At 38.4% G+C, this 19,399-nt stretch overlaps 1 protein-coding gene and 1 long non-coding RNA gene across 10 annotated transcripts in view; one reads left to right on the forward strand and one right to left on the reverse strand.

Annotated features, from left to right (window-relative positions):
• The window catches only part of SYT1 (synaptotagmin 1), a 615,410-nt gene that overhangs the window by 366,250 nt on the left and 229,761 nt on the right, over positions 1-19,399 (forward strand). The window contains exon 1 of one of the 5 annotated variants that reach the window (XM_086398830.1): positions 13,084-13,293. The exons of the other annotated variants lie outside the window; for them this stretch is intronic. The gene's annotated coding sequence lies outside the window, so the exon portion shown is untranslated. Of the gene's footprint in view, positions 1-13,083; positions 13,294-19,399 lie in introns of those variants that run through there. 5 annotated transcript variants of the gene reach the window in all.
• Positions 1-19,399, reverse strand: part of LOC147371304 (uncharacterized) — a 213,901-nt gene that overhangs the window by 15,406 nt on the left and 179,096 nt on the right. The window contains exon 2 of one of the 5 annotated variants that reach the window (XR_015163448.1): positions 11,185-11,793. The exons of the other annotated variants lie outside the window; for them this stretch is intronic. This is a non-coding gene — a long non-coding RNA (uncharacterized LOC147371304). Of the gene's footprint in view, positions 1-11,184; positions 11,794-19,399 lie in introns of those variants that run through there. 5 annotated transcript variants of the gene reach the window in all.

Raw genomic sequence — 19,399 nt, forward strand, 5'->3', positions numbered from 1 at the left:
AAGAATGTTCAAACTACCACACAATTGCACTCATTTCACATGCTAGCAAAGTAATTCTCAAAATCCTCCAAGCTAGGCTTCAACAGTACATGAACTGAGAATTTCCAGATGTACAAGTTGGGTTTAGAAAAAATCAGAGAAACCAGAGATCAAACTGCCAACATTCATTGGATCATGGAGAAAGCAAGGGAATTTCCTAAAAACGTCTATTTCTGCTTCATTGACTATGCTAAAGCCTTTGACTGTGTGAATCACAACAAACTGTGGAAAATTCTTCAAGAGATGGGAATATCAGACCACCTTACCAGTCTCATGAGAAACCTGTGTGCAGATGAAGAGGCAACAGTTAGAACTGGGTATGGAATAATGACTGGTTCCAAATTGGGAAGGGATATGTCAAGGCTGTATATTGTCACCCTGCTTGTTTACTATGCAAAGTACATCATGTGAAATACCAGGCTAGATGAATCACAAGCTGGAATTAAGACTTCTGGGAGAAATATCAACAACGTTGGATATGCAGATCATACTACTCTAATGGCAGAAAGTGAAGAGGAATTAAGGAGCCTTTTGATAAGGATGAAAGAGGAGAGTGAAAAAAACTGGCTTAAAACTCAGCACTGAAAAATCTAAGATCATGGCATCTGGTCCCATCACTTCATGGCAAATAGAAGCAGAAAAAGTAGAAGCAGTGGCAAATTTTATTTTCTTGGCTCCAAAATCACTGTGGACAGTGACTGCAACCACAAGATTAAAAGATGCTTTCTCCTTGGAAGAAAAGCAAACTTAGACCAGATTTTTTTTTTAAAAAAAAGCAGATACTTCACTTTGCTGACAAAGTCTGTATAGTCAAAGCTATGGTTTTTCCAGTTGTCATGTATGGATATGAGAGTTGGACCATAAAGAAGACTGAGTGCCGAACAATGGATGCTTTCGAATTGTGGTGGTGAAGACTCTTGAGAGTCCTTTGTAAAACAAGGAGATCAAATCAGTCAATCCTAAAGTTAATCAGGGAGAAGGCAATGGCAACCCACTCCAGTACTCTTGCCTGGAAAATCCCATGGACGGAAGAGCCTGGTAGGCTGCAGTCCATGGGGTTGCACAGAGTCGGACACGACTGAAGCGATGCAGCAACAGCAAAGGTAATCAATTCTGAATATTCACTGGAAGGACTGATGGTGAAGCTGAAGCTCCAATACTTTGGCCACCTGATGCAAAAAGCCGACACATTGGAAAAGATTCTGATGCTGGGAAAGATTGAGGTCAGGAGGAGAAGGTGGTGACAGAGAATGAGATGAATGGATGGCATCACCAACTCAATGGACATGAGTTTGAGCAAACTCCAGGAGATAGTGAAGGACAGAGAGGCTTGATGTGCTACAGTCCATGGGGTCACAGAGTCAGACATGACTTAGTGACTTAACAACAATAGTTGTGCATGTTAATCCCAAAGTCCTAATTATCCCCTTCAATGCCACACCTTTCTTACCTCATCTGGAATGCTGTTTTCTCATTCAGAACCCTAATCAGTCTCTGATGATGAATTTCTACAAAGTGCCATCTGAATCAGCTGATTCCTACTTTTCTTCTAACACCCTTTGCAAGATGCTGGCTGGCTTCTTTACTTGTTATCATGAATAAGAGCATGATTTTATAGATCTCTCTTTCAACACTGAATGCTCCCTATCCTTTTGCTGTCTACCAGCTGCCTTCTGTCTTCACTGTCAGCATTTTTTGATGAAAAATATTCGATGACAAACTGTGCCTAATATTGCATAGGATTTATATTCACTCAGGATTTGAAACAGGCCCCATTCTCACTGTTCAAATACTATGTCATCTCTGCTAATCCCGATTCTCTTCAAAACTGAACTTAAGCTGATCTAACATGCAAAACTCAGAAATGCATCCAGAGCCTACTCGTGACACCTACTCAGGAAAAGTCATGAAGAATCACAAGCAAATTCACCTATTGTACCTATTTATATGTTTTACTCCCTCATGCCAGGAAAATACAATATCTGCTTCTACAAATATTGTAAGTATATACCCTAAACACAATCAAATTTTCTACCATGCTGTAGTAGATATTGAGACTTTGTGTTAAATATTGCAAATACCATCCTATCCCAAAACTCAAGGGGCTCAGACGCTGGTGAGGAAAATAAATACATAAGTAGATAATCATGATATAATTCTAGAAATGCAACAAGAATACTGTAAAGTCCTCATTTTTTCCCCATTTCCAACATAAAGGACAGGAGTCTTTTTATATATCAAAGAAAACGTGGTCATGTTTTCATCATGCTCCTGGTGGCATATTTACCACAGAGATTGTTTATGCTTCCTTCCAAAAGCTATTCAAATGATAAAAAAGAAAGGGGTGAAGCGCATAAAACTGGGCAATGTGAAAGCACCTTAACAAGTCAGAAGTTGGGACACATTCTGCAGACAGAAAGCATTTTATAATAATTGATTAAGGCACCAAATCTGAGAAGACTATAATTGGAAGTACTTGAAGAAAATGCATTCCAGAGAGAAGAACCCTTTTCCCTAACTGGCCCCAGATATTTTAACAAATTGACCAAAGACTTTTGCCTGGAGAGCAATTGCGATGGAGTAATTTGTTAATGGAAAATTGCCCACTCACAACTAGTCCACTGACTCCAGTTTACACGGGAACATGCTGACTAATGTGGGGAAGGGTCTGGGAAGAGTTAGCACCAAAGAAGAAGCAGAACAGGGCACTCTGTACCTCAAAGGGTATTACAAAGAACAGGAGTCGGCCCTTTATTAGAAAGTAAGCAGGGTCCACTTTCACAGATGTGCCTTCCCCACCTGGATAATGGAGGTCATTGCTGGCCTACCTTGCCACTACCTGCCCAGGTATCTATAGGAGAAGGCTGCTCATCAGTACATTCCAACCAGGTACACTGAACCCCCAGTCAACCCCTCCATTCACAAGGGAGTTAACTGGTGAAAGACCGCCTTGTTTAGAAGAAATCCACACCAGTCGCTAACATTAGCCAGCACAAGGTTCAAGCACAGACATCCCGGCGTCAGAGCCCACACTCTTACCTAGCACCTATGTATTGGCCCAGTCTACCTAACTTAGTAACAGAACCTGCCCCTCACATCTATGTCATATTTCTACTTATTGGAGGGGATAGTTTAATAAGTCAGGCAAGTACTGAGTTGGTGAAACAGCTACCTCTACAAGTATTGAGAAGGTTAAAAAAAAAAAAAATCAAGGAAATGAAATTTGGAACCAGAGCATTACCACATGAACCAACCATTATTCCATGGAGTAATCCTTAGATCCAATCCTGGCTCTTTCTGACTCTCAGAACTTGTTAATTTCTGAAGCAGCAGGTTTCTAGAAGCCTCGTGGTGTGGGGGCTAATGGTCTTACAGCTGTATTAGAGTGGCTAGTGTTAGGAAATGGCAACCCACTCCAGTGTTCTTGCCTGGAGAATCCCAGGGATGGGGGAGCCTGGTGGGCTGCCATCTATGGGGTCGCACAGAGTCAGACATGACTGAAGCGACTTAGCAGCAGCAGCAGTGTGAGGAAAGGTGGTTCCTATATGTGTACTATGTGGAAGTTGAAAGTGAAAGTGAAAGTGAAGTTGCTCGGTCCAGTAGCAGCTGCCCTTTTATTTAACATTTGATAAAATCTGAAATATACATTTAGATCCTACTCCAGAGAAAGGTGAACACCTTCACCAAGAAACAGAAAATAAATTTGTTTCATTTCTTTCTGAATCTAATTGTTACTGTGGGAGCAGAGAGTGGTAAGGTAGAGAGGTAGACAGATAAAGTGAACCATATTTCAGGATCTGGTCTTCAAAGTGATAGAAAATGATTTTGAAAGTTATCTTTTGATATAATTAACACTAACCAATTCACAAGAGACTAATGTTAAGTTAGAATCCCAATATTTGTTTAAGGACTAGGCATCTAGGGATCTCTTGTACATTCTTTCCTAGCTGGAAAATCTACATGCAAATAATACTGTGTTAACTTTCATGTATCAGAGCAGGAGATGCTCCTTGCATCTAGCTCTGTAATAGGAATATATTTGCTACAGGGACAAGATGATGGTGATGATGATGATGTTAATGATGATGATGTTACCGATGATAGTTACCACTATCATCATCATAAACATTGCATTAAATCAATTATAACTATCAATGAGTGCCTGCTATATATTTATTCACATATTATCTAATTTCATAATGACTATGAGTTGTATATTATCATATTATTTCTTAACAAGTTAGGAAACACTGGCTTTTTTTTAATTTTTAAATTAATTTATTTATTTTAATTTGAGGCTAATTACTTTACAATATTGTGGTGGTTTTTGCCATACATTGACATGAATCAGCCACAGGTGTACATGTGTCCCCCATCCCAAACCCCATCCCACCCCCCTCTCCATCCCATCCCTCTCGGTTGTCCCAGTGCTCCAGCTTTGAGTGCCCTGTTTCATGCATCAAACTTGGACTGGCCATCTATTTCACATATGACAATATACATGTTTCAATGCTATTCTCTCAAATCATCCCACCCTTGCCTTCTCCCACAGAGTCCAAAAGTCCGTTTTTTTATCTGTGTCTCTTTTGCTGCCATATAGGGCTGTCATTACCATCTTTCTAAATTCCATATATAGGTATTAATATACTGTATTGGTGTTTTTCTTTCTGACTTACTTCACTCTGTATAATAAGCTCCAGTTTCAACCACCTCATTAGAAATGATTCAAATGCATTCTTTTTAATAGCTGAGTAATATGCCATCATGTATGTGTACCACAACTTTCTTATCCATTCATCTGCTGACAGACATCTAGGTTGCTTCTGTGTCCTGGCTATTATAAACAGTGCTGCAATGAACATTGGGGTACACATGTCTCTTTCAATTCTGGTTTCCTCAGTGTGTATGCCCAGCAGTGGGATTGCTGGGTCATATGGCAGTTCTATTTCCAGTTTTTAATCTCCACACTGTTCTCCATAGTGGCTGTACTAGTTTGCATTCCCACCAACAGTGTAAGAGGGTTCCCTTTTCTCTAAACCTTCTGCAGCATTTATTGTTTGTAGACTTTTTGATAGCAGCCATTCTGATTGGCATGAGATGGTACGTCATTATGGTTTTGATTTGCATTTCTCTGATAATGAGTGATGGTGAGCATCTTTTCATGTGTTTGTTAGCCATCTGTTTGTCTTCTTTGGAAAATGTCTGTTTAGTTCTTTGCCCCATTTTTTGATTGGGTCATTTATTTTTCTGGTATTGAGCTGAATGAGCTGTTTGTATATTTTTGAGATTAATTATTTGTCAGTTGCTTCGTTTGCTATTATTTTCTCCCATTCTAAAGGCTGTCTTTTCACCTTGCTTATAGTTTCCTTCATTGTGCAAAAGCTTTTAAGTTTAATTAGGTCTCATTTGTTTATTTTTGTTTTTATTTCCATTACTCTGGGAGGTGGGTCATAGAGGATCTTGCTGTTGATTTATGCCAGAGAGTGTTTTGCCTATGTTTTCCTCTATGAGTTTTCTGGTCTTACAGTTAGGTCTTTAATCCATTTTGAGTTTATTTTTGTGTATGGTGTTAGAAAGTGTTCTAGTTTCATTCTTTTACAAGTGGTTGACCAGTTTTCCCAGCACCACTTGTTAAAGAGACTGTCTTTTCTCCATTGTATATTCTTGCCTCCTTTGTCAAAGAGGGGGTGTCCATAGGTGTGTGGATCTATCTCTGGGCTTCCTATTTTGTTTCACTGATATAATTCTGTCTTTGTGCCAGTACTATACTCTCTTGATGACTGTAGATTTGTAGTATAGTCTGAAGTCAGGCAGATTGATTTCTCCTGTTCCATTCTTCTTTCTCAAGATTGCTTTGGCTATTCGAGGTTTTTTGTATTTCCATACAAATTGTGAAATTATTTGTTCTAGTTCTGTGAAAAAATACCATTGGTAGCTTGATAGGGATTACACTGAATCTATAGATTGCTTTAAGTATAATCATTTTCACTATATCAATTCTTTTGATCCATGAACATGGTATATCTCTTCATCTATTTGCGTTATCTTTGATTTCTTTCATCAGTGTTTTAGTTTTCTATATATAGGTCTTTTGTTTCTTTAGGTAGATTTATTCCAAGTATTTTATTCTTTACGTCACAATGGTGTATGGGATTGTTTCCTTAATTTCTCTTTCTGTTTTCTCATTGTTACTGTATAGGAATGCAAAGGATTTCTTTGTATTAATTTTATGTCCTGCAATTTTACTATATTCATTGATTAGCTCTAGTAATTTTCTGGTGGTGACTTTAGGGTTTTCTATGTAGAGAATAATGTCATCTAAAAACAGAGAATTTTACTTCTTTTCCAATCTGGATTCCTTTTATTTTTTTCTCTTCTCTGATTTGTGTGGCTAAAATTCCAAAACAATGTTGAATAGTAGTGGTAAGTGGGCACCCTTGTCTTGTTCCTGACTTTAGGGGAAGAGTTTTCAATTTTTCACCATTGAGGATAGTGTTTGCTGTGGATTTATCATATATGGCTTTTATTATGTTGAGGTATGTTCCTTCTATGCCTGCTTTTTGGAGAGTTTTTATCATAAATGGGTGTTGAATTTTGTCAAAGGCTTTCTCTGCATCTATTAAGATAATCGTATGGTTTTTATCCTTCAGTTTGTTAATGTGATGTATCACATTGACTGACTTGAAAATATTGAAGAAAGCTTGCATCCATAGGATAAAGCCCACTTGCTCAGGATACATGATCTTTTTAATACATATTCAGTTCAGTTCAGTCACTCAGTCATGTCCAACTCTTGGTAACCCCATGAATCGCAGCACGCCAGGCTTCCCTGTCCATCACCAACTCCCAGAGTTCACTCAAACTCATGTCCATCGAGTCGGTGATGCCATCCAGCCATCTCATCCTCTGTCATCCCCTTCTCCTCCTGCCCTCAATCCCTCCAAACATCAGGGTCTTTTCCAATGAGTCAATTCTTCACATGAGATGGCCAACGTACTGGAGTTTCAGCTTTAGCATCAGTCCTTCCAATGAACACCCAGGACTGATCTCCTTTAGGATGGACTGGTTGGATCTCCTTGCAGTCCAAGGGACTCTCAAGAGTCTTCTCTAACACCACAGTTCAAAAGTATGAATTCTTCGGCACTCAGCTTTCTTCACAGTCCAACTCTCACATCCATACAAGACCACTGGAAAAACTATGGTTTTGACTAGATGGACCTTTGTTGGCAAAGTAATATCTCCACTTTTTAATATGCTATCTAGGTTGGTCATAACTTTTCTTCCAAGGAGTAAGCATCTTTTAATTTCATGGCTGCAATCACTATCTGCAGTGATTCTGGAGCCCAGAAAAATAAAGTCTGACACTGTTTCCACTGTTTCCCCATTTATTTCCTAGGAAGTGATGGGACCAGATGCCATGATCTTCATTTTCTGAATGTTGAGCTTTAAGCCAACTTTTTCACTCTCCTCTTTCACTTTCATCAAGAGGCTTTTTCGTTCCTCTTCACTTTCTGCCATAAGTGTGGTGACATCTGCATATCTGAGCTTATTGATCTTTCTCCTGGCAATCTTGATTCCAGCTTGTGCTTCTTCCAGCCCAGCGTTTCTCATGATGTACTCTGCACATAAGTTAAATAAGCAGGGTGACAATATACAGCCTTGATGTACTCTTTTTCCTATTTGGAACCAGTCTGTTGTTCCATGTCCATTTTAACTATTGCTTCCTGACCTGCATATAGATTTCTCAAGAGGCAGATCAGGTGGTCTGGTATTCCCATCTCTCAGAATTTTCCACAGTTTATTGTGATTCACACAGTCAAAGGCTTTGGCATAATCAATAAAGCAGAAATAGATGTTTTTCTGGAACTTTCTTGCTTTTTCAATGAACCAATGGATGTTGGCAATTTGATCTCTGATTCCTTTGCCTTTTCTAAAACCCGCTTGAATATCTGGAAGTTCACGGTTCACATATTGCTGAAGCCTGGCTTGGAGAATTTTGAGCATTACTTTACTAGCGTGTGAGATGAGTGCAGTTGTGTGGTAATTTGAGCATTCTTTGGCATTGGCTTTCTTTGGGATTGGAATGAAAACTGGCCTTTTCCAGTCCTGTGGCCACTGCTGAGTTTTGCAAAATTGCTGGCATATTGAGTGCAGCACTTTCAAAGCATCATCTTTCAGGATTGAAATAGCTCAGCTGGAATTCCATCACCTCCACTAGCTTTGTTCATAGTGATGCTTTCTAAGGCCCACTTGACTTCACATTCCAGGATGTCTGGCTCTAGGTGAGTGATCACACCATCGTGATTATCTGGGTCGTGAAGCTCTTTTTTGTACAGTTGTCCTGTGTATTCTTGCTACCTCTTCTTAATATCTTCTGCTTCTCTTAGGTCCATACGATTTCTGTCCTTTATCAAGCCCATCTTTGCATGAAATATTCCCTTGGTATCTCTAATTTTCTTGAAGAGAGCTCTAGTCTTTCCCATTCTGTTGCTTTCCTCTATTTCTTTGCATTGATCTCTGAGGAAGGCTTTCTTATCTCTCGTTGCTATTCTTAGGAACTCTGCATTCAGATGCTTATATCTTTCCTTTTCTCCTTTGCTTTTCACTTCTCTTCTTTTCACAGCTATTTGTAAGGATATGTCTAATCTTTTTAAGATCTTTTTAGTATGATATAATTAATATGTTTTTTATATGAGGATTTTTGTATCTATGTTCATCAGTGATATTGGCCTGTAGTTTTCTTTTTTTGTGGCATCTTTGTCTGGTTTTTGTGAAACACTGGCTTAGAATGCTCTTATGTTTATAGCTAAGACAAAAGTCAGAACTGAGATCCCTCTCAGGCTGGCCATCCACAAGCTCATGTGTGCTCACAAGCTCCTTCTTTAACTACACTACTTACCTTGTAGGCTTCCCTGAAGGCTCAGATGGTAAAGAATCTGCCTCTGATGTGGGAGACCTGGGTTCGATTCTTGGGTTAGGTCTCCTTGCCCCTTAATGGATTTTATCATTTTTACACCCTAATTCCTACATTTTGATTTATTTTTCCTTTATGTTATTATTTTCACCTGTGTAGCTTGAAGGTTTCTAATAGAGCTATATTTTGCCTGTTCTTTCTACTTCTAGCCTTGAATATTATGTGATTTGAAGTTGTTGGTATAAAAACCCTCATATTTCACTTCAATTTTATAATTTTACTCCATTAATTTTAGTGGTGCTTTGCTAGTATTCATCCTTTTTCTTTCTTTGTTTGGCACAAAGCTTTCACACAGTCTTTTGGTTTGAGTTTGGGTTTTGTTTTTTTTGTTTTTGTTTTTTTTGGTTGCTATTTTTTCTCACTGATTTGGTCTTTGATTTCAAAAGTCCCCAGGTGATGTCCAAAAATAAAATCTCTGGTAAACAAGTGAAATGACATTAAGTCATAGCTCCTATTCGATTCTCTATTTCACCTTCTATAATACAGGGTGACTTTTAGTTGATTGAAATCAGCACTCATATTTTATTCATGCTATTAGTATACTTGTACCTTGGTAAAAGTGTTAGTTTATCTGTAATATGACATTCAGTGACGACTCTGTAACAGTGTGCCCTCATTCTAAAATATCTTCTTAGTTGGATATTGATTGAGATTCAGCTATTGCTATTACCTATTTTAAGGAAAAGCAGTTGCATATTAATGGCATGAATGAAAAAAAAAGTTTGGCTACATATCAACATTTTCTCCCAACAAGTGCATCATAGTTTATAACCAGGTGTTTAAATAAACCTGAGGTTCTAAACATCAATGTTCTTGAGCTACACAATGGGGCAAGTTGTAAATCTTCCCTGCATCTGTTGCTTCACAGTAAGGTAGAGATACTTTCTAATTGAGAATATCAGAAAATTGTTGTAATATGGCATTCTGAGATTAAGTCATCCCACACCTTTCAAAGAGGAAGATGGGCACATTCAGGACAAGTACTTTAGATCACTTTTCAGTTTTCTTCCATCATGTCATAATATCAAGTTATTCATATGCTTGGGGAAAAACCTAAAGAGATAAGACAGAATGACTTTATGTCAAGAAAATTATAGTGCCTATAATTACTAAATCTACAATGAAAAAGCAATTTGACTCTACATATTGCTGTCAGTAAGCCAGAATGCCTGATTATGCAAATGAGAGGATATTTGCAGGTCGTGTTTCTCAACATCAAACTATTACACTGAATTCTTCCTTTGAAGATCTAAGTTACAAACTGTGATATATTCATCTGTCCTGTTAGTGAACTATTCAAATGGAAATGGCATTGAGTCCAATTGCTGGCTAAATGAAGGTTAAAAAAAACTATCAATAACAGTTTTTATCAAAGTCATATTTTTCACAGTGATCCTGAAATGTGAGAGGAGGAGAAGCAAAAGAAAAGGAACCCATTAAGGAACTGGCATGCTGCAGTTCATGGGGCTGCAGAGAGTCGGACATGACTTGGCGACTGAACAACAAAGAAATGCTTGAAGAGTGTGCCACGTAATAGATATGTTAGGGTACCTACCTTTCAAATATGCTTTCCAAGTGTTTGGTTCCCCCTGATTTACTGCTATAATATTCCAAGTGAATCAACAGTTGTACAATGTCCCCAAACTCACACACTTTGATTAGTGATGGACATATTAGAACATAGATCATTCAAGTTGAATAAAATGTACAAAATTAGATTACCTAAACCTTTAAAATCTTCTAAATTAGAACCAATGACAAAGCCAAAATTTTCTGGTACTTCAAATCAATTCAGTTTGTATTTATCTAGCACTTTAGGATGCAGGACTATGATCTTTGCCATAATTCATGGCATGTAGAGAAAGAGTCTCTTCTGATTAGGAGAAAATGTAATAAGTGTCTCCTAGACTAAGAATCAAAAACTAGAGGTCAGATACACACACAGTAAAGAATATGAGGAAGCAGCCTTAGCATGGCATAGTAGAAAATAAGCCTATGGAAGATATTTCATTTTTGTTATTGTGGAGATCACGTTAGAAAGTATTTGTAATTGCTAGCTTTTGACTCTGAGTGTGCATGCATGTGTGCTCAGCTGTGTCCAACTCCTTGTGATCCCATGGACTATAGCGTTCCAGGCTCCTCTGACCATGGAATTTTCCTGGCAAGAATACTGCAGTGAGTTGCCATTTCCTTCTCCAGGGGATCTTGCCGACCCAGGGATTGAAGCTTTGTCTCTTGTGTCTCCTACTTTGGCAGGTAGATTCTTTACCACTGGTAACACCTAGGATTGTAGGCAACACCAAACACAACACAAAATGGATTAAATTATAAAGGAACTATACTATCTCTCATTGCAAGAAGTTCCAAGGTATGGTGGTTGTAGGGTTAAATAGTACAGCAGCTCAGCCTATCCTGAGCACCATGATTCCTCCCTGCTTTCAGCTCCTTTACCCCTAAAGCATCTGTCTTCTCCTTTACTAGAGTCTCTCATGATCACAACATGGTTACAAGCAGTTCTAGCTGCCACACGCAAATATAACACCAACCAATGAAAGATAAATTACTTCCTGTGCATATATTTTTAGGCGTTAGAAAAACTTTCCCAGACATCACCCAGTAGATTTCCAAGTCCCATTAGACTTCCTCTTATACCACAAAGGCCCAGACTGGATCACTTGCCATTGTACTAACCATCCATTGGGAAGAAGTATGGGATGACCATGACTGACACAGAGACAGTAAGATTTACCCATGAGCAGGGGATTAGGGGTAGTAGTTACCTGGAAAAAATAAAAAATATGGCTTATCCAAAATAAGAAGGAAGGAATAACTGTTAGATAAGCAGCTAACCCATGATCTTGTTTATTATTATTTGGTAAGTTGCGTGTATTGTTCATTCAAGTCTCAGATCCCCAAATGAATTCATTAGCACACTAATAGAGGTTGAATTCAGGAAGAATAAGCCAAATCACTTTTTAAGACTTCGTATCCGATATATTTAGTATATAAACTTAGCCTTCAGGACCAACTACACAGATATTTAAATCCCAGTGTGGTTTTCTACCTGGTGTATCCTCTCAGTTCAGTCTTTCATAATCACTTCTCAGTTCAGTTCAGTCAGTCAGTCATGTCCGACTCTTTGCGACCCCATGAATCGCAGCACGCCAGGCCTCCCTGTCCATCACCAACTCCCGAAGTTCACTCAGACTCACGTCCATCGAGTCAGTGATGCCATCCAGCCATCTCATCCTCTGTCGTCCCCTTCTCCTCCTGCCCCCAATCCCTCCCAGCATCAGAGTCTTTTCCAATGAGTCAACTCTTCGCATGAGGTGAGCATATATCACATTGGATTTAAACCATCTATATGTATCCAGATGCATAGGGATGCATACAGATGGTGAACGAACTTCTTAAAATATCTAGAGCACCCAGTATCATGCCAGACACACTCTAGGTGCACAATTATTCATTCAACATGTATTTATTTATTAGTGAGGCAAAATTCCATGGGCCCTGTTGCAATTCAAAGCCTCATTCCAACACTTACTAGCTATGCAAGCTTTGGTAAAGTTTCTTGTCTATAAAAGACATACTATGGCCTGACTCATAGGGTTTAGTTAGTGAGCATTAAATGAGCTATGTTTCAAGCTATTAAAAAATGTCTGCTAATAGTACAGGCTTATTAAGTGTTAGGTATTTTCTTTATTAATATACTGTTTTTAACTGGATACTGCAGCAATTTCCATCGTATTTAACACAATCTGAATTGTGGGTAGATGAATTTTAAAGTTTTCCTTTCCTGTATAACAAAACTATGACAATTTGCACACTGTTTGATCAAAGAGGGCTTTGAGTCACAAGCTTACATTTTATTTCAAGTGCTGCAGCTCAGAAACAGCAAGAGTTCAGAGCAAGATTTTAGCAAGGCAATGGAGAATGGGAATTCCAAATGATTATTCTGTTACTGCTACAGAAAACATTTTGAGAGTCAGTTGGCTTGATCCAGTTAACCTGTGTCTGTTCCAAAAATGCCAAAAGCATCGAGTTTTATCTTATTGTATACAGGAGATGTGGTTCCCAGCTGGCTCTGTGGTAAAGAATCTGCCTGCAGTGTAGGAGACACGGGTTTATCCCTGAGTCAGGAAGATCCCCTGGAAATGGCAACCCACTCCACTATTCTTGCCTGAGAAATCCCATGGACAGAGGAGCCTGGTGGGCTACAGTCCACGGGGTCACAAAAGAGTCAGACACAACTTAGTGACTAAACAACAACACAAGAGGTAATTTCAATTAATATTGTACACAAAAACACTGTTAATGAAAATTATGCCAGATTAATCCGTGCAAAATTGCCTTTCCATCTCTAGGCTTTCATGTCTTTTTTAATCAAAAAATTAAAAAGGGAGACTTTAACTCTCATTTTTAAACACTACAAAATGCACTTGAAGTCTTTATGATGCATCTGAAATAGCTCTCTTGCTGTCTTTTCTTGATCATGACCCTGTCATTCTTACCAAAATCTTGGGAGGCCTTTTAAAGCTATAAAAGTTCTCCATTATTGAGTGATGCTTTGAAAATAAATTATAGTTTTTGAAACTTCATTAGTAGAGAAATGGGTGTACATATGTGGATTACTAGGAAAAAAAATGTTAAATTTGTGAATTTATTATTAAATGCTTTAGAAACTTCTCTGATATCCCAATTTCCAAGATTTCTTTCCCTATTATAGGTGGGAAATTTTCAATTTGTATAAAAATTCTTGATTTTCTGTATCATTACCACAGTAATTCAGTACTTGGGTTTTGAGTTGGATATGTATTGTTTCCATTTTTTATTCTCTATATTATAAATCTAAGGGGGGAAATAATGTCACAGTGAATATGGTTTTCATTTGGCTCGGGGATTTGTTTTTCTTTTAGCTAGTTCTGAAATTTGTGTTGACTATAGTTATTAAATATAATTGTGATTTATCTTCTGGGAATGAATAACTCGGTTTGCTTAAAATTTTATACAGTTTATTACTTTGTAATATATTATTTGTAAACAATGCTCATGCTTTCTCTTATTCTTTAGGAAATGTCTATTTCATGTACTCTAAGAAACCATTAATTATAAGATGCAGCAATATTTCATAGACCAATAACAAAAAGTACTGCAAACTATGTCAAGAAATGGTTTCATATGACTTGAATTTTTATTTTGTACTTTTTGAATGATCATTGACTTAGATTTTATTTTGTGTCATTTTCATGTATTCAGATAAGGAAAATAAAAGCAAAAGAGATTGGTTAATAAATTACAAAGATTTCTAAATCTGTTCTCAGCTCAGAGCTGATGATACCCATCTTTTTCTTGCACACCATTTCCCTTCGTGCCATCAAGAGTGTTTGATAAAGCATTTCTTTAAACATTGTTCCATTAGAGCTTCTAAAATCTTCCTAACTGTTTGACTCTCATTCTGCTAGTTTGAGTGTATGAGCTTTCAACAGAAAGCTTCAGACCACCGCCAGGATTCAGATCTCTTCCTCAAATGGCCCTTAAATGATTTGTTACTGGAACATCAATGAAGTAAGAAGACAGTTGGGTGTGCACAGGCCTGGCTGACAGTGATAGTGAGATGCCATCGATTATAAGGAAAATAAATCCTCATTTCACAGATGTAAAAACGTGGAGAAAAATGTATTGTGGGAAAAAAAATGTATTCACAGTTGAATGTTTTAATCACTGCACTACCAGTGCATCTCCCAGGCACCTTGATAAACGTGCACAATAGGGGCGCCATGTCTCAGCGTCGTCGGTGCCTTCACTCCTCCACACACATCCAGTTAGGAATGTAGAGCGGACCGAGTGACAGAATTCAGCACCTCTGGCTATAAATCCAGATACTCCAGAAACAACTCAGCCTAGTGAACCCACATAGCAGATTTTACTTCTCATTATGCTTTCTTGATTAATAAGGTACAGGTACTCAGATTACAATCAATATTAGTTTTTGCAAGATACTATGTAGTGAAACTCAGAAAGAACTGAAAACCAAGCCAAAGCAAGCAGGACAGCCAGAGGGCAGGACTGCACAGTGGTCACAGACGTGAGCCCTGGGATCAGTTGCCTTTGGAACCCTGACTCTTATTAACTCTGGGGCGGCGCGCATGCTGCTTCTGTTCTCTGTGCTTCACTTTCTTTAGGGTATCTCATAGCTTCAATTCCTGAAGGAGAGAATCTTATTGGCCTCACTCAGCTTTTCATGCTGAAGAGTGTCATTGGCCTCAGGCCAGCATCTAAGTGAGGTGTTCTTGAATTAGATATTCATTCTTCCTTAAACTTGCTGCATCCATGGGGTGATGGTGTAATCAACATAGATCCTTTTACACCATTAGAGTCTGTGAGCAGGAAGTTCCCGTGGAAAGGGGCTACAGATGGGCAAGCACTGGGATTCACATATTAAGGACATCTCAGTATTCAGTGTTCTTGCCTGGAGAATCCCAGGGACAGAGGAACCTGGTGGGCTGCCGTCTATGAGGTTACACAGGGTCAGACACGACCGAAGTGACTTAGCAGCAGCAGCAGCAGGATTTATGGGACTGAGGAGGAATGTTGACTCTTTTTTCAAAGTAAAGCTAACCAGGTGCATTTGTATACAATTTGCAGACACCTATGAGAGATACTGGCTGAGAACCACACTCTTAAGCAGGATTCTTCCTGCACCTCTTAGGAGACTGCTGTGATGAAACAAATAGGTAAAATCTGGACATACCTGGATATATTTTGAATAAATATTTTGAAGAAAAATGGCCCACGACCCTGTATGTTTTATGGTTTCATGAAGATAGGCTGCATGGTATGCTTCCATTTACTCTGCTGCTGCTGAGTCACTTCAGTCGTGTCCGACTCTGTGCGACCCCATAGACGGCAGCCCACCAGGCTCCCCCATCCCTGGGATTCTCCAGGCAAGAACACTGGAGTGGGTTGCCATTTCCTTCTCCAGTGCATGAAAGTGAAAAGTGAAAGTGAAGTCGCTCAGTTGTGTCAGACTCTTCACGACCCCATGGACTGCAGCCTACCAGGCTCCTCCACCCATGGGATTCTCCAGGCAAGAGTACTGGAGTGGGATGCCATTGCCTTCTCCTCCATTTGCTCTAAGTTCTGATAAACAACGTTTTCTCTCTTGCCATTTTATTGGCATTGTCGCCAGAAGTCCCCTTTCTCCTGCCATGACAGGGATCATACAATCTCTGGCTGTCCTCTTACTTCCTGCAAGGGAAAGTATATAAAGAGAGAGACAGTACACCTGAAGCCTCGCATTCAAACATTTGCAAACTTGTAGAGGGTTTTGATCATGCTGCAAGAGTTCACTTACTGCCTAAGGATCCTTGGGTTGGGAAAGAATTTAAATGAAGCTTTTGACAGTGGTTCATTTTTTTTTCCCCAATATCTTTCAGAGTGGGTATCATAAGTTGGATTCCCTGGAAAGCTGCCCTGAGTCAGAGGTAGCTTAGTAGGGAATGCTTTCCATGTTAAGAGAGTGGTGGAAGCAGGCTTAGGCAAGGAGCGTTGCTGAAACTGACATGCAGTTACCACAGCTTTTAGCTGATCCCAGAGGGTACTTCAGAGATGAACCAAATTAAGACAGGGGGACAGACCTTTCCACTGGCATCCCAGGCACTGGATGTGGGCTGTCCCCGGGGAAGTGGGTTTAAGCCTTGGCAAAGCAGTTCCCTTTAGCCAAAGGCATTTCTTTAGGAGAGATTTCTCAGCTGTGAGTTGTCGGCAAGAGCCCTCCGTGAAGCTGAAGACCTCATTCTGAAGTGGGGGGAAGGACACACAGGGCATCTTCTTAGGATTTTCACCTACACTTACAGGAAGTCAAAGAACATTCTGATGGAATAAAATCACTACATGTTGCCCTCCACCTCAAAAATACATACTAATACATTCTGTGGTATCTCCTGGGTTCTGTAATAGTTTCTGCAAGAATTACTTTCAGTTTGGAGCATTTCTACATTCAAAGACTTTTCTTAGTAATAATGTACTTTTCAATATTTTTTGACCTTCTTCTCCTGTTTGCCCTTTAATTTTGCATGCTATTATGATAAAATGCAATACTTAAACACAGATAGAAATAGTTCTTTCAACAAAAAAATCATTATGTTGATGCAGGTTGGTAGACTATCTCACTGTATAAGCTGAGAAATCCATATCAATTTGTAGACCCAGAGATAGACATAATTAAAGTCCTACTAAGTAGAATAAATATAAGGAACAGAGGGAAGTTGTCATGGCAACCAAAAATCCTGATTTTCCTCATTTTATACCACAAATGTATCAGCCTTCATGATACCTTAAAAATATTTCTACATTCTATTTTACCCAGTCACCATTTTGCATATTATATTTGCTAAACATGTAGCTGAATCCTTCTTTCTAGCAGTTTAGCTTTTTCTATTACATCGTAAAGGATTTTTTTGAAAATCTGATGTTAGGAAATAAATCTCTTTTTGCAAGGTACAGTTTCCTCAAGAGCAAAACAGTTTTAAAGCTTTTCTCCCTATGCATAATTTAAAACAATTTAGGCTTACAATATGTTGAAAATGTAAACATACATTAAAAAAAGTGAATATACTACCACAATGTTGATATTTTTAAGTATATCTTTCCAACCTTTTTTTACAAAAAAATCTCATCCAGAGAAATTGGACATACTTTATATAATGTTTGGGAGAAGGCAATGGCACCCCACTCCAGTACTCTTGCCTGGAAAATCCCATGGATGGAGGAGCCTGGTAGGCTGCAGTCCATGGGGTCCCTAAGAGTCGGCAAGACTGAGCAACTTCACTTTCACATTTTCATCTAATACTGTAATATATTTCCAGATTTGTAAACATTTACCTTTAATTTTAATAACATTATTTTATGGATTATCATAATTTTAATGTCTCTGTTAGGTAATTTCTGGTCTTAAAATACTACAAATGAGTTACTATAAACATCCTTATATTAATTCTTTATTGTGAATTTCTAGAAAAAATAAATGAGTGCTTCTATAGACTATGTTCTCTTACTTTGGCCTCTGTAAAGTATTTTCCTAAACTATGGCCTTTTACCCATTGTCAAGATTTTTGTATACTCACCTTCACATCTATATTTATCCATGTTTACAATGAATATATATTAACTTTCAGTTCTTTGACTATTTGTGAAATTAAGCTCTGTTTTTTTTTCCCCCCAGGGACAATATGTATATATTTTATAATTGCTTGCTTGTGACCTTCAGCTTTCTTCTGGGGGAGAATTTATTTTTCTATTCAATAATATTTCTCTTGGCACACTCCAAGATGTTAAATTCCACTTTAACAAACTCAGTAACTATAACTCTAAAATTAATCAATCTCTTTTCTGTTAGTAAGGTGACTTGTGTTTTCTATTCACTGGTAAACTTGAAAATAGAAATGCAAAATTTTTTCCAACTCAAAAGAAAATCATAAAATACCTTTCCGGTAGTGATTTAATTGCTTAATAACACTTAAATGTTATTATTGAAGAAGATTAGTGGAAGGAACCTTGGATCAGGCTAAATCTGTGTAGAACAAGTCACTTAATCTCTTCACAATCCTTTTTTTTTCCCCTATAAAATAAGACCAAGTTACTTTTCAGAGTTTCAGGAAGAAATTGAGGATATTATACTTAAAAATCAATGCCAGCATTTTGGCACATAGTAAATTCTTAATAAATGGCATCTTCAGTTTTTATTAGCCTTGTTTAGTATTATTGTATCTTAACAGGTCCCTTACTATAGTAATTTTCCAAACAGTTATGAAACCAATAGTGGTTTGTGAAGCTAATAAGCATAATTAGAATTTACTAAAATAGAACAGAATAGAATGGAACATATCAGAATTTTTCACACATAGCAAGGACAAGTTTCCCAATGCGAAATGTGTTCCAAATATAACATCGAGTGGAAGAGCGTGTATACTGGAGCACAATACACAACGTACTACTTACTAAGGGCTATGGTCCAAAGCTCTTTCAAAAAGCAATTTTACTAGATTTTAGTCTTATAGTATACATATCTCTGATACTAGCAGCTAGGACACCTAGGTACAAATCTCAACCCCACTAATTACTACTATCCATTAACCAACTGGTTGTAGTCTCCTCACCTGTAAAATGGGTGCTAATTACACTTATCTCATGGGAGTAGTGTGCTGCTGCTGCTGCTAAGTCGCTTCAGTCGTGTCCGACTCTGTGCGACCCCAGAGACGGCAGCCCACCAGGCTCCCCGTCCCTGGGATTCTCCAGGCCAGAACACTGGAGTGGGTTGCCATTTCCTTCTCCAATGCATGAAAGTGAAAAGTGAAAGTGAAGTCGCTCAGTCATTCCCGACTC

Source organism: Bos grunniens, chromosome 5, assembly GCF_055505025.1.
Source record: "Bos grunniens cultivar Pamir isolate PY7600 chromosome 5, Bosgru_T2T1.0, whole genome shotgun sequence".
In the NCBI taxonomy this organism is placed as follows: domain Eukaryota; kingdom Metazoa; phylum Chordata; class Mammalia; order Artiodactyla; family Bovidae; genus Bos; species Bos grunniens.